The following is a 14461-nucleotide window of genomic DNA, read 5'->3' as shown; positions in this document are numbered from 1 at the left end:
ACTTCAGTTTTGAGGAAACACATTAAATGAGTCCTTTCTGAATAGAAGGTAAAGGTCCAATTTGCTCTCTCGCCCTGAGATAATGACTTTTTCAGACCACACTCAATTATATTTTGGTGACTATATTATTTTGTAAAATGAGTAATGAAATTTTGTGTTTCTTATTAATGAAATAGGGAAGTTCTTATCCTGCTTTCTAACCACTGTTTTGTGCTCCTTTATTCTTGCTTCCAGTTGTCATTGTAAGACATTTGTGCATATAAATAATATACACGTTGTGACAAAGTTCCTGCTCTATCTTGGTGGGTCTTGCGCTTATTGGCGGATTTGCTCGCCTTGGAGCTTCACAGCAGCCCTCAGCTTGGCCGTTTTTTCTGAATTCACAGTCCAGGTCGACTCCTCCTGTGTCTGACCAGGAGTTGGGAGGATTTGGGGGGAACCTGGGCCCACCCTCTACTCCGGGTTCCAGCCCAGGGCCCTGTGGAATGCAGCTGTCTAGAGTGCCTCCTGGAACAGCTGTGCGACAGCTACAATTCCCTGGGCTACTTCCCCATGGCCTCCTCCCAACACCTTCTTTATCCTCACCATAGGACCTTCCTCCTGGTGTCTGATAATGCTTGTACACCTCAGCCCTTCAACAGTCCGCGTTCTTACTCTCAACTCCTAGTGCCTCTTGCTCCCAGTCCTCACACGCACACCACAAACTGAAGTGAGCTCCTTTTTAAAACCCAGGTGCCCTGATTAGCCTGCCTTAATTGATTCTAGCAGCTTCTTGTTTGGCTGCAGCTGTTCTAATCAGCCTGTCTTAATTGTCTCCAGAAGGTTCCTGATTGTTCTCGAACCTTCCCTGTTACCTTACCCAGGGAAAAGGGACCTACTTAGCCTGGGGCTTATATATCTGCCTTCTGTTACTCTCCTGTAGCCATCTGGCCCGACTCTGTCACAACGTGTATTGTGATAAAGGGTGATAGAACTGATGATACTGTATTGTACTATTACAGGGCCAGCAATTACAACAAGGTCAGTTGTTATCCATAAAAAAAAAATGGGGGTGTATGTGCAGAGGACCAGTATCAGTATTTTACTAAACCTCCTTTTTGAACTGTGTGACTTTTATTCTAACAGCTTTCATCCATTGTTGTAAATAATCTCTATCTTCAAACATGCTCTGAGGAATCTTACATTGTTCATGTTTTCAGTGTGCATATTCTCCCTCCTCTCAGAAACTGACTCATGTATAAAATCCTTTGGGAAGTCCCTTGAGAAATGGAGTGTGGGAAGGTGACTACCTGTCACAAGATAACTGCTGCAGTCAGTATGTTGTTTAAATCTGTCCTCCTAACCTTGATTTGTATAGCCTAAAAAAAATCTGTCAAGGAGGCAGACTATCTGGTAGAAAGCTTCATGGTACAGTTCTGTGTAGGTAAGTAGGCAGAATTGCCACCTCTCTCAGTTTTATTTTAAGACTTGTGATATTTGGTGCTGTTCTTAAAGCCCCAGCTTCTGGAGTCATGTGAATCTGAGAATCTCCACTTTATTTATTTTTTTTATTCATTTTTAGTCCTCATGGTTGTGAAGAAAAGTTTAAAAAAGGCTTAAAACTAAAAGGCAAATAAAAAGAAGCTAAAACTTATTAGTTTTTCTGAAAAAAAATCTCATGATTTGGAAGCCATATCAAGATTTGGCGGGGAGAGGGCCTTGATTCATGTTTTTTTTTAATGCTTGCAGTTAGCAATACTGAGTAGGTGACTTGCACGTGGGTGTAGAATTGAAACAGCCTGACACTCATTTGTTACTATTGTAGAATTCATACATTCCTCCTGAGACTTATAAGGCTGCTTTTATCCTCTGTTACCATTAAGGAAACATTTAAAGGAACACTGTCAAATTTGATAATCCCAAAATTTGACCACAGAAGCACTGGCAAGAAACATGTCTTGCCAGTCTCAGATGCAATCACATGACTTCGGTTGAGGTTCCAAAGGCCCATATCACAAGACACAGTTATTGTTCCAAGACCTAATCTAAAGCCCACTGAAGTCAATGGATGTCAAAGTATTTTTCTGTTGGCAGATGTCATGGAATCCATTAATGAGAGAGAGAGTATGTGTGTTGAGAAGTGGGGGGAAATATTTTTAAAATTATGAAAAATACTTTGCTGGTGAACTTGTAATTAGGGTTGCCAGGCATCTGATTTTCGACTGGAACGCCCAGTCGAAAAGGGACCCTGGCAGCTCCGGTCAGCGCTGCTGATTGGGCTGCTAAAAGTCTGATTGGCTCTGCAGTGGGCCTAAGGCAGGCTCCCTGCCTCCCCTGGCTCTGGGCAGCTCCCGGAAGCAGTGGCATGTCCTCGCTTTGGTTCCTAGGGGCAGCCAGGGAGTTCCACGCGCTGCCCCTGCCTCAAGCGCTCACTCCCCAGCTCCCATTGCCAGGAACCATGGCCATTGGGAGCTTCAGGGCCAGCACCTCTGGATGGGACAGCATGCGGAGACACCTGGCAGTGCCTCCACCTAGGAGCCAGAGGGGGGACATGCCACTGCTTCTGGGAGCTGCCTGAGGTAAGTGTCGCCTGGAGCCTGCACCCTGCATCTCCTTCTGCACCTGAACCCCCTGCCCCAGCCCTGAGCCCACTCCCTCACCCAAACTCCCTCCCAGAGCCTGCACCCTGCACCCCTTGCTGTATCCCAACCCCCTGCCCCAGCCTGGAGCCCCCTCATGAACCCCAAACCCCTCATCTCTGGCCCCACACCAGAGCCCACAACCCCAGCCGGAGCCCTCATTCTCCCCCGCACCCTAACCCTCTGCCCCAGCCTGGAACCACCTCCCACACTCTGAACCCCTTGGCCTCACCCCATAGCCTCTTCCTGCACCCCAGACCCCTCATTTCTGGCCCCACTCCAAAGCCTGCACCCCCAGCCGGAGCCCTCACCCCCTCCTGCACCCCAACCCCCGCCCCATCCCAGTGAAAATGAACTAGTGAGCAAGGGTGGAGGAGAGCGAGTGACAGATGGAGGGGAGATGGAGTGAGCAGGAGCAGGGCCTTGGAGAAGGGGCGGGGAAGGGGTGGGGCTTCAGGGGGAAGGGGCGGGACAGGGGTGGGGCAAGGATGTTTGGTTTTCTGCAATCAGAAATTTGGCAGCGGCTCAGTTCCTTTGTGCACACTCAAAACCTATTCATGCATTTTTGAGTACTAGCTCCTATGCACATAAGTGTTAATACTCAGAAAACTTTATATTTATCAAATAATATGAAAACATATTTACATGTGCAAAGCTGTGCAAGCCAAAACCAGGAGGAATTTGGCCTATATATTTTTGAGCCCAGTAATAACATTTTAAATTTATTCTTCCATGTAGTCAAACAGTTTTCCTGCCTCTTTTCTGTACTTTCAAATTCCTTCCTCCTTCCTCATTTTTTCCTGCCTTTTTCCTCATCACGTAAAAGAACTTAATCCTGTAGCCACTCAGTGTTTGCTTATTTTTTTTCAAATTTTCCCTTTCCAAATCCTCCCTCAGTTTAAACCATCTCCTCCTTTATCATCATCCCCAGCAATTTCTAAAGACTTTGGAACCATTATCCTTATGTCTCTCATTCATTTTTAAAATCTTCTCATCTCTTTTGTGTCTGCTGCTCTTAAAGTCCCTCTGATGCTTCATCCCCATCTTTTGTACATTTAATAACTTGCGTTGGGGGATTGGTAAAGCCAGGAGGCTCATTTGAACTGAATCAAAAAGTATGCTTTCAGGAACAATAGTATTCTCTGTAGCACTTCAGGATTCTCGGCCATTCCCCCTATGTGGCCCAGCTATATTCCAAAAGATTATGTACCTAAACAGTATTGCCCCAGTCCACCAGATTCCCTTCACTCCACGCAAACCAATCCTTCTCCCAAGGTCAATATTTTCCATCCTGCCTATCCAGTCCTGAATTATTCTGCTTGTCTATTCCTGTCAGTGTCCTTCTGAAAGGTAGACATGAACCTAATAGCACATTAGTTATAAATCAATATCAATAACTTATTTTCCATAAATAGCAAAAAAAAAATCTCTGTGGTATATCACTGAATGCTGTTTGATTTGCTTTTCATGATATCCATCTCCCCCACTGCCCTTTGAACTCAGTTCTTTTCAACCTTTTAACCATTTTTTTTTTCAGTTGTGTTTTGTTTGTTTGTTTTTTAAAGCATCATCTTGGTGTCAGGGGGTGCCAAGCTGTGATAAGGTGTGGAGCAGACCAAGTGAAGCAGAGCACATCTGCAAAAGCCAGATGCTGATGAGATTTTGATCGTGATTCACAAAAACAGCATAAATTCTGCAAGGCAAGGATTCACTTCAACCCAAAGATGAAATATCTTCCTTGTGCTTCAGTGGATGGTTGAATAGAAGGATTGGTGGCCTGTTCTGAATGGCCACTTGCAAAAATTAATAAAAGTATCTAGATGTCATGCCAGAGAAATATTCCTGCAATTCTGCTAGGACTTAATGGGACTCTCCAAACTCTTTTCCAAATACCTTTGAGATTCCTGTTTCTTGCTAAATATCTTCCTTTCATGCTTAAAGGTTTCCAGAAAGCTCTATCTCCTAAAGATGTCTGGCTCTACTTCCTCTACAGTATTGGGAAGTAGAGGCATATATACCTAGGAATATTGCTCCTTTTAGTCAGCTTGGGAGAATACTAACCCATTCTAATCCTATTTGTAACTTTGTTCCATATTAGAAATTGGTAAATTTTCTAAGCATGCACACCATTGAGAAATGGGAACCTTCTGAAGTTCACCCATGGTGACAAATTAATACCACAACATTTCATACACTCTAAGTTGTCAGATGAAGGGGGTTCATTTCATTATCGCAGTTTCCATCCCTCCAGAACAGAAAGTCTTTACAAATCAGTAGGCCATGTCATGTTCTCCCACATAGCTGTTTGTGGAAACAAGAATATTTTCAAGAAAACTACCTCCAGGAATTGTCACTACAGTGTCTGCATTTTCATCAAGAATAATCTTTATTAATAATGTCTACTCAGATATTTGACTGTATTCAATCTCCTATGATCTCAATTCCATTTATTCATAGCTATTACAAAGTGGATATATCTGTCATTATCCTTGTACTTCTGCTACCTTTAATTTTGAATTTGAGTGATATATAAAATCCATAATCCCAACTCTACCATTAATCTTTCTGAGGACTTTAATCTCAACTGACTGAAAGATGATACACAGGACTTGAAAGCTTTCATAATGCTAACTCATTTCAAAATCAAAACTAGAATAACAGAAAAGTCTATTTCTCCTTGTAAATCTCACATGTATATTGATTGATTGAAAAATTGTTGTCAGGATTTGAAAGTTTAGCTGCGTTAAATCAATTTAGAATGCTAGGAAAGTCTTGTTTCTTTGTAAATATCACAAACGGTGTCTAGAGTATCTTGTCTTAATAGCAATATTGAATATCTCTTTCATGTTTCGTACATGATGGTCACGTAATGCTAATCTGTATGCACAAAATATCATTATCTACTGTAGAATCCCACTCCTGTAGTACAAGCCTTATGCTCTTTTCATAAATTCAGTCTGATATATGAGACTTCAGTTCCTTTTGTCCAGAGCTTTTACTTCTCTTTTCATATTTATTTTATACATGATTGGCTTTTAAGGACAAATTTTTCTTATCTGCAGTATAATAGCTAATTTTTCAAGATGTCATTTATCTCAGGGGAAAAGCAAGCATAAAACTCGCATTCTTAAGTATTACCAAGTGTATTTCCAATGCCTACTATTACCTTATGTTCAAAAATCATGCCAGACCCCAAAAAATCATTTTGTCTTAAAATCATGAGATTTTTCAAAAAAATAATCACATTGTTTTTCACCTGCCTTCTGATATGTTAATCTTTTGGGGGGAAGCTGCCCACCCGCTCCAGTTTGTATGCTAGCATTTCAGGTTCAAAATGAACTGAAATACACACACACACATACACGCACACTGCATGCATCCTTATTCACTACTCAGAGAGGCCTCTACTTACCCTCTCCTATAATTCTGGGTGTGACGGCTGTCACTCTAGCCCTCCGACTTAACTCATGAGAATAGCCACTGTCCTACCGGCACTGTTTCTCCATGTTCTCCCTTCCCCCCCTCAGCCTCTCTATTACACCCTATCTCCTCTTGCTTCTCCTCCCCCCAATATTTAGCTCAGAGTCTCCTGCCCATCCCATTGTCATTCTAAGCCATGCCACATTCCTCTGCAACTCCTTTCAGCTACCTTCTGTTCCCCACATTCCCCCCGATTCCTCATAGTTTCTTGTCCTGTTTCCTAAAAACCCTTCTGCCCTTACAGTCTCATTCTCTGTTATTCTGATCCTTGCTTGGCCTTCATATGAAGATTAAAGATCCACAGTCCTTGCTGGGGGCAGGCTCACTTTCACCTATAAAAGTGAAAGGGCCATGATGGTCATCTTGCTGAAGGCAGCCTGTGACTTCAGTCCCATTGTCAGTAAATGAAGACAGAAGACAGTTGGGGAAAGAGTGAAACTTAATTGAAGGCAGAAACCAGAAATGTATGCGAACCATTAAAAAGTAACCAAATATCAGAAGAGTCATGACAAAAATTGTGAGAATCAGCAATACGATTCTTAATCCTGCTATCCAGGGCTGCCAGGGCAGCTGTCTGTTGAGACTGAAAACTATAATCTGCATTTCCCCTCCCTCTCAAACCCTTTGTAACATTATCCATTTCACTGTTTGGACCTTCACATGACACTGAAACTACATGGCAGTACACAGCAGACTTCAGCGGAGGTTACGTCCAGATGCAGTTCTTCCTTCTCCCCATTGGAGTAACTTCAGTGCCCATCAAAGGGACAGAATCACAGAGAACACCAGACAGCACCAGAGGACTGTGATACACATAGAAAGAGACAAGACAGAGGAGAGGAGGAGGACATATATATTATCAGTACAAGCAAAGGTCACGTCTGATATAAAATGGCATTGTGAAGCACTGTGGTTTTCTGGGAATTCAAGTACCTTCTAATTCTTCTGAGTTTCATAATTATCATTCTTTCCCACTATATTTTCAGTATGCCAAATTAAGCTTCCTTTTATTTATTTGTTTGTTTATTTTAGGGCTGTCAAGTGCTTAATCGTGTGATTAAAAAAATTAATCGCAATGAATCACGTGATTAATCATGCTGTTAAACAATAATAGAACACTATTTATATAAATATTTTTGGATGTTTTCCACAATGTTTCATTGATTTCAATTACAACACAGAATACAAAGTATACAGTGCTCACTTTTTATTTATTTTTATTATAAATATTTGCACTGTAAAAATAAAAGAAATAGTATTTTTCAATTCACTTAATACAAGTACTATAGTGCAATCTCTTTATCATGAAAATTGAACTTAGAAATGTAGAATTATGTACAAAAAATAACTGCATTCAAAAATAAAACAATGTAAAACTTTAGAGCCTACAAGTCCACTCAGTCCTTCTTCTTGTTCAGCCAATCGCTCACACAAACAAGTTTGTTTACATTTCAAGGAGATAATGTTGCCTGCTTCTTGTTTACAATGTCACCTGAAAGTGAGAACAGGCGTTCGCATGGCACTGTTGCAGCCAGCGTTGCAAGATATTTACATGCCAGATGCGCTAAAGATTAATATGTCACTTCAACCACCATTCCAGAGGACATGCGTCCATGCTGATGACAGGTTCTGCTTGATAATGATACAAAGCAGTGCAAACCAATGAATGTTCCTTTTCATCATCTGAGTCAGGTGCCACCAGCAGAACGTTGATTTTCTTTTTTGGTGGTTCGGGTTCTGTAGTTTCCGCATCAGAGTGTTGTTCTTTTAAGACTTCTTAAAGCATGCTCCCTACCTCGTCCCTCTCAGATTTTGGAAGGCACTTCAGATTCTTAAATCTTGGGTTAAATACTGTAACTATCTTTAGAAATCTCACCTTGGTATCTTCCTTGCATTTTGTCAAACCTGCAGTTAAAGTGTTCTTAAAACGAACAACATGCTGGGTCATCATCCGAGACTGCTATAACATGAAATATATGGCAGAATGCAGGTAAAACACAGAACAGGAGACATACAATTCTCCCCCATGGAGTTCAGTCACAAATTTAATGAATCCATTATTTGTTTAACAAGCGTCATCAGCATGGAAACATGTCCTCTGGAATGGTGGCCAAAGCGAAGGGGCATGTGAATGTTAGCATATCTGGAATGTGAATATCTTGCAGGGCCGACTACAAAAGTGCCAAGCGAACACCTGTTCTCACTTTCAGGTGACATTGTAAATAAGAAGCAGGCAGCATTATCTCTTGTAAATGTAAACAAACTTGTTTGTCTTAGCAAATGACTGAACAAGAAGTAGGATTGAGTGGACTTGTAGGCTCCAAAGTTTTACTTTGTTTTGTTTTTAAGTCCAGTTACATAACAACAAAAAATCCACATTTGTAAGTTGCGCTTTCACGATAAAGGTAATTGCACTACAGTACTTGTATAAGGTGAATTGAAAAATATTATTTCTTTTGTTTATCATTTTTACAGTGCAAATATTTGTAATAAAAATATAAAGTGAGCACTGTACACTTTGTATTCTATGTTGTAATTGAAATCAATATATTTGAAAATGTAGAAAAACATCCAAAATATTTGATAAATTTCAGTTGGTATTCTATTGTTTAACAGTGTGATTAAAACTGCAATTAATTGCGATTAATTTTTTTGAGTTAATGGCGTGAGTTAACTGCGATTAATCAACAGCTGTAGTTTATTTATATTTGATTATAACGATCTCATCCAAAACTCAGGGCGCATGTACAAAATAAACTCTTGCCATTTCCCCACTCTCAAACTTAGATACTCCTACCACCACCACTCTCTTCCCTTCTCCCCAAGCAGACACAAAGTGCTCTAAGTTGTCAAAATGTAAGTTGGGGGTGCCCAGTTTCTTGAAGGAAATTCTTTGTACCTCAGAGATTGGGTGGCACTCACCAACTTTCCCTTTGGGAAAGAAACTGTGTAATGTTTATTGATAGTCCAGCAGTTTTATAGACCAGTTAATTCAGTCACATAAAAACAGTACATTGTTTAAAAAAATAATAATTAAATATATTGGATGTGTGATGTTTGACTACATTTCTGTCAGAATAGATAGGTTTCTTTAGCTTATCATGAAAGGGCATTTTGGCAATACCCCAAAAGGAAAGATTGGTAGGCTACATTTGAGGGTTATTGTGACAGACATGGCTGGTCTGTAAGATTAAACTAGTCATAAAGTTATCCACAGAAACAGTTTATTAAAATGCTTAAATAACAGCCAATACATCTCTCAAATTTGTTTTTTGCCTTTCATTTGGCTGGCACAGCCTTTTTTAAATTCCATAATCACACAACATAACATCAGGAATAAAGTCATCTTACAGAAACTTGTATTGTCTGTCTTTATCTGAGAAAGCTTTTGACTCTCTACATCACTCAATATTGCTCTGTATCCTGAAGCTCTGTGACCTGGACATGTTTCCATTTTCTTTGTTCTCCTCTGCTCTTTCCATTATTTTCAAAGGACTTCTTTACACAGCTTCTTAGAACATCTTGACTTGCTCTTTGTTATAGTTACAGTACTAGAATCCATCTTTAGACCTACCAACTCTGCATGTCAATTGAAAATATTTATATGGTACATATATGCTTAGTATTGCTCTGTTTACTTCAAATGATATTTCTTTTGCCTCTAATGGCCTTTCCACTGAGGTGGAGTGGGTGATTAGCCAGCTTCATAATTACCATTAATATACTGTATCATTATCATAAGTAGATATTGTTTCATTTTGGACACAATTAAAAGGTGATGGACATGAACACTGTTATACACTCCACGGAATCATTATCACTTCTAGCAAGCCATATTAAGCACTGAGCCTTTTGTTAGAGAAACCTAGGTCTTCTGTTTTGGGGGATTTATTAATTTCATTTTGGGGGGTTATTTTTAGCAATTTGAGTTTTATGTAGATATCCAAAAACGGGTTTTTCAGGGCTTTCTCTTTGTATATACTGTAATGAGTAATCTCTTTGCAATGTTCCCTGTTTCAAACAGTACTATGTTAAAGTGCACTCCTCTATAGAACATTTAGTGTGCTCCACCGTGGACCAATTAATGAGCAACACATGTTTAGAATCGCACACCCAGAGTCTGCATTACCCCAACGTGTATTGGTGGTTTGATGGTGGTTATTGGATGAACATCGATTTTGCTTTCTTGCTCTTTTTGTTTGTTTCTTGTTTCACTGGCGTTTGGCAGTTAAAACTGAAAAACAGAAGCCTTACAAAAACCACAGAATGATTTCAGCCTCAGATTTCTTAACAGTTAATTAGTTTCACATCTGATAAATAAAATGTGCAGTGTAGCTTAAATAAAATAGTTTTAAGGTAATACTTCCTTCTCATGCAGATGGTTGGTGTTTTCTCTTTATGCAGTAAATCTATGGGTATTCATTACCTATTAAATTTAGATTATTTGAAATGTTTACAAAAAATCAAATAAATAAAGTCCTTTTGTTTGTGCATATTAGTATAGTCTGCTTTAACGGTGAGCATCATATGGTCAGTCATTTATTGTGCACTTTACATGGTAATCCATTAAGTATCTCAGCTGTTGTTCTTCCTAATTAATTGTCATTATGTATGCTACAATTTTGTAGTTAGAAAACAGAGATGGATCACCTTGTCTTAGAAATGCAGCCTTAGTCCTAGGCATAATACACACTAAATTGAGTTGCCCTCTATAAGGAATTTAAGGATACTAATTAACATAAAGGTTATTGCAACTCGCAGGGATATAGGGATTTTAAATTTAGACTGTTCTGCAGTAGTTCTGACTAAAGACTAAAGAGTTTTGGCTTGATCTTGTTTTATGATTCTCTCTTTTGGAATGGACAAAGTTTGACCGACTAAAACCAGAACTGCTACTCCCACCTAAACTCCAGAGTTAGGCTTTGTCTACACTGGATTTTCGTCAGTAAAACTTTTGTCATTCAGGGGTGTGAAAAAAACACATCCCTGAATGACAGAAGTTTTACTGGCAAAAAGTGCCGACGTGAACAGCACTTTGTTGGCGGGAGAGCTCTCCTGCCGACAAAGCTACCACCCACTCGTTGTGGTTAGAAATTTTTTGTCAGCAGGAAAGCTCTTCCTGCCGACAAAGAGCGGCTACTCTGCACACTTTTTAGTGGCACAGCTATAGCGGAACAGCTATATCGCTAAAAGGTGCATCGTGTAGACATAGGCTTAGACTCACAAAGTGCAGCATTCATTTTGACCTTTTCCCCATGTACCTCAACTCCTTGCACCCCAGGGTTGTGCTCCTAAAGTCTTTGTTCAAACAGAACAGCCACTTAAGAATTGGGGGCCATAGGAATTTTGTCTGAGTGAGGACTGCAAGTTTGGGTCCCTGAAGTATAGGGCTGTTCTTTTATTTAAAATATGCCTGAAATGATGTAGACCAACTCAATTCTCTATTCAGATTCCATAACTGAGGTGACATCACCGATACAGTGCAAGTTGAAGCATCATTTGGAGGGGAAGGGCTAGATATTTTGACATGAAAATAATCCAAACATTACTAATTAGCTAAGCTAATTATGGGTTGGGTGCTCCTTAGTCTAGCTTTTGAGGACATTCAGTGCATATTGTGATTGGTTTTTAAAGCTTTTCATGGTGTTGGCACTGACAACATTTGAAACCTGATCCTTGAGTCTTGTGCAGTCAACTTTCTGAGGTCACCCACACCGCTTTTTCTACTTAGGATGTGTGAAGTGGGCATTGCAGCTTTTGTTGTGGAAGGTCTTTCAGTATGGAAAACAGTCCCCACATCCCAATTCATCTTTCTTCGTCCAACCTGGCTTTTCACATTGTCCTAAAGTTTTCCTCCCCGCCCCATGACTACTCGTGGCTCTAAATACATATTTCCTTTCTTCTCAATCCCTTCTTTTTCCTTATTACAAATTAACCAGTCACCAGGACCAGGATGGTCACCAGGATGGTATTCACACAAGAGTTCTGAAGGAACTCAAATGTGAAATTGCAGAACTACTAACTGTGGTATATAACCTATCATTTAAATCAGCCTCTGTACCGGATGACTGTAGGATAGCTAATGTGATGCCATTCAAAAAAAAAAAAAAGCAGCTCCAGAGGTGATCCTGGCAATTACAGGCCAGTAATCTTAACTTCAGGACCAGGCAAATTGGTTGAACTATAGTAAAGAACAGAATTATCAGACATATAGATGAACACAATTTGTTGGGGAAGAGTCAACATGGTTTTTGTAAAGGGAAACCATGCCACACCAATCTACTAGAATTCTTGGAGGGGGTCAACAAGCATGTGGACAAGGGTGATATTCTGTACTTAGATTTTCGGAAAGCCTTTGACACGGGCCTTCACCAAAGGCTCTTAAGCAAAGTAAGGAGTCATGGGATAAGAGGGAAGGTTCTCTCATGGATTGGTAACTGGTTAAAAGATAGAAAACAAAGGGTAGGAATAAATGGTCAGTTTTCAGAATGGAGAGAGGTAAATAGTGGTGCTCCCAGGGGTCTGTACTGGGACCAGTCCTATTCAAAATATCCATAAATTATCTGGAAAAATGGGTAAACAGAGAGGTGGCAAAATTTGCAGATGATACAAAACTACTTAAGATAGTTACGTTCACAGCAGACTGTGAAGAGTTACAAAAGGATTTCACAAAACTGAGTGACTGGGCAACAAAATGGTAGAGGAAATTCAATGTTGAAAAATGCAAAGTAATGCACATTGGAAAACATAATCCCAACTATATATACAAAATGATGGGGTCTAAAATAGCTGTTTTATCACTCAAGAAAGATATCTTGGAGTCATTGAAAACATCCACTCAATGTGCAGCAGCAGTCAAAAAAGCTAACAGAATGTTTGGAATCATTAGGAAAGGGATAGATAATAAAACAGAAAATGTCATATATCCTCTACATAAATCCATGGTATGCCCACATCTTGAATTCTGTGTGCAGATTTGGTTGCCCCATCTCAAAAAAGATATATTGGAATTGGGAAAGGTACAGAAAAAGGCAACAAAATGATTAGGGGTATGGAACTGCTTCCATATGAGGAGAGATTAATAAGACTGGGACTTTTCATCTTGGAAAAGAGACAGCTAAGGGAGGATATGATAGAGGTCTATAAAATCATGACTGGTGTGGAGAAAGTAAATAAGGAAGTGTTATTTACTCCTCATAACACAAGAACTAGGGGTCACCAAATGAAATTAATCGGCAGCAGGTTTCAAACAAACAAACAAAAGGAAGTATTCCTTCACGCAATGCACAGTCAACCTGTGGAACTCTTTGCCAGGGCATGTTGTGAAGGCCAAGACTATAACAGGATTCAAAAAAGAACTCAATAAGTTAATGGAGGATAGGTCCATCAATTAGCCGGGATGGGAAGAGATGGTGTCCCTAGCCTCTGTTTGCCAGAAACTGCGATGGTCGACGGGGGATGGATCACTTGATGATTACCTGTTCTGTTCTTTCTCTCTGGGGCACCTGGCATTGGCCACTATTGGAAGACAGGATACTAGGCTAGATGGAACATTGGTCTGACTCAGTATGGCTGCTCCTATGTTCTTAACCTGATTTGTTTTTATTTAATGAGGTTAGACTTTTGTTTTTATTCTGTTTATAGAACCCAACTAACTTTGCTGTGGAGCACTAGATACATGTATTTATCATTATTATTATTTATTGCCAGAATTGTTTGAATTCATTTAAATTCCTTACAGGTTACCTTTAAAACCTTCTATGATATTTTTATTGTTTTCAGAAAATTGTCCTATCTTTCCCCCATTTCTGTAAAGTACAGTTCCCTGACCTGCACATATATCCTGTGAAAATAAGATATTCTGTATGCACTACAGTATAAAAGAAAATGAGTCCATAGAGGACAGATATCTTTGGGGAAATGGAAATTACTCATCTATCATTCATTTGTCTGATGATAACTTCCTGCATATACCCATAAATCTTTGAATGTTAGTAGGAGTGTTATTTAGGCTTTTGTATTAAGGAATAAATGGAAACATTAGACTGCATCCTTTACGGGACACATTTAAATGGTATCAAGTGTAAAAATCTGACCATATTGTAGAAAATGTAAAACCCCTGGAGTAATATTGTCAGCTGGCTTCTTGTCTCTTCACCATAGATGGAGATAGCCCTGCAAAACATCAGATTGTGTCTGTGACACATACAACATCAGATATGTGGGAGTCAGTGTCTGAGGGAATGAGATGCTCCTGTCTCATTTATACTTTCTAGCAATTTTCAGCTGCAGTTAGTTTCCCAAGTTGGCTGCAATGGAGGCTGGCCTGCTACAGAGTCAGGACAGTCACCTGGAGGAGGAAA

At 39.8% G+C, this 14461-nt stretch overlaps 1 protein-coding gene across 2 annotated transcripts in view; it reads left to right on the top strand.

Moving 5' to 3' along the window:
- Positions 1-14461, top strand: part of LOC125631626 (ubiquitin-conjugating enzyme E2 E2) — a 334645-nt gene that overhangs the window by 276957 nt on the left and 43227 nt on the right. The gene's annotated exons all lie outside the window — the stretch shown is intronic.

The sequence above is a fragment of the Caretta caretta genome, chromosome 2 (assembly GCF_965140235.1).
Source record: "Caretta caretta isolate rCarCar2 chromosome 2, rCarCar1.hap1, whole genome shotgun sequence".
NCBI lineage: Eukaryota > Metazoa > Chordata > Testudines > Cheloniidae > Caretta > Caretta caretta.
The sequence above is the reverse complement of the archived record's forward strand: the minus strand, read 5'-3'. Positions and strand labels throughout refer to the sequence as shown.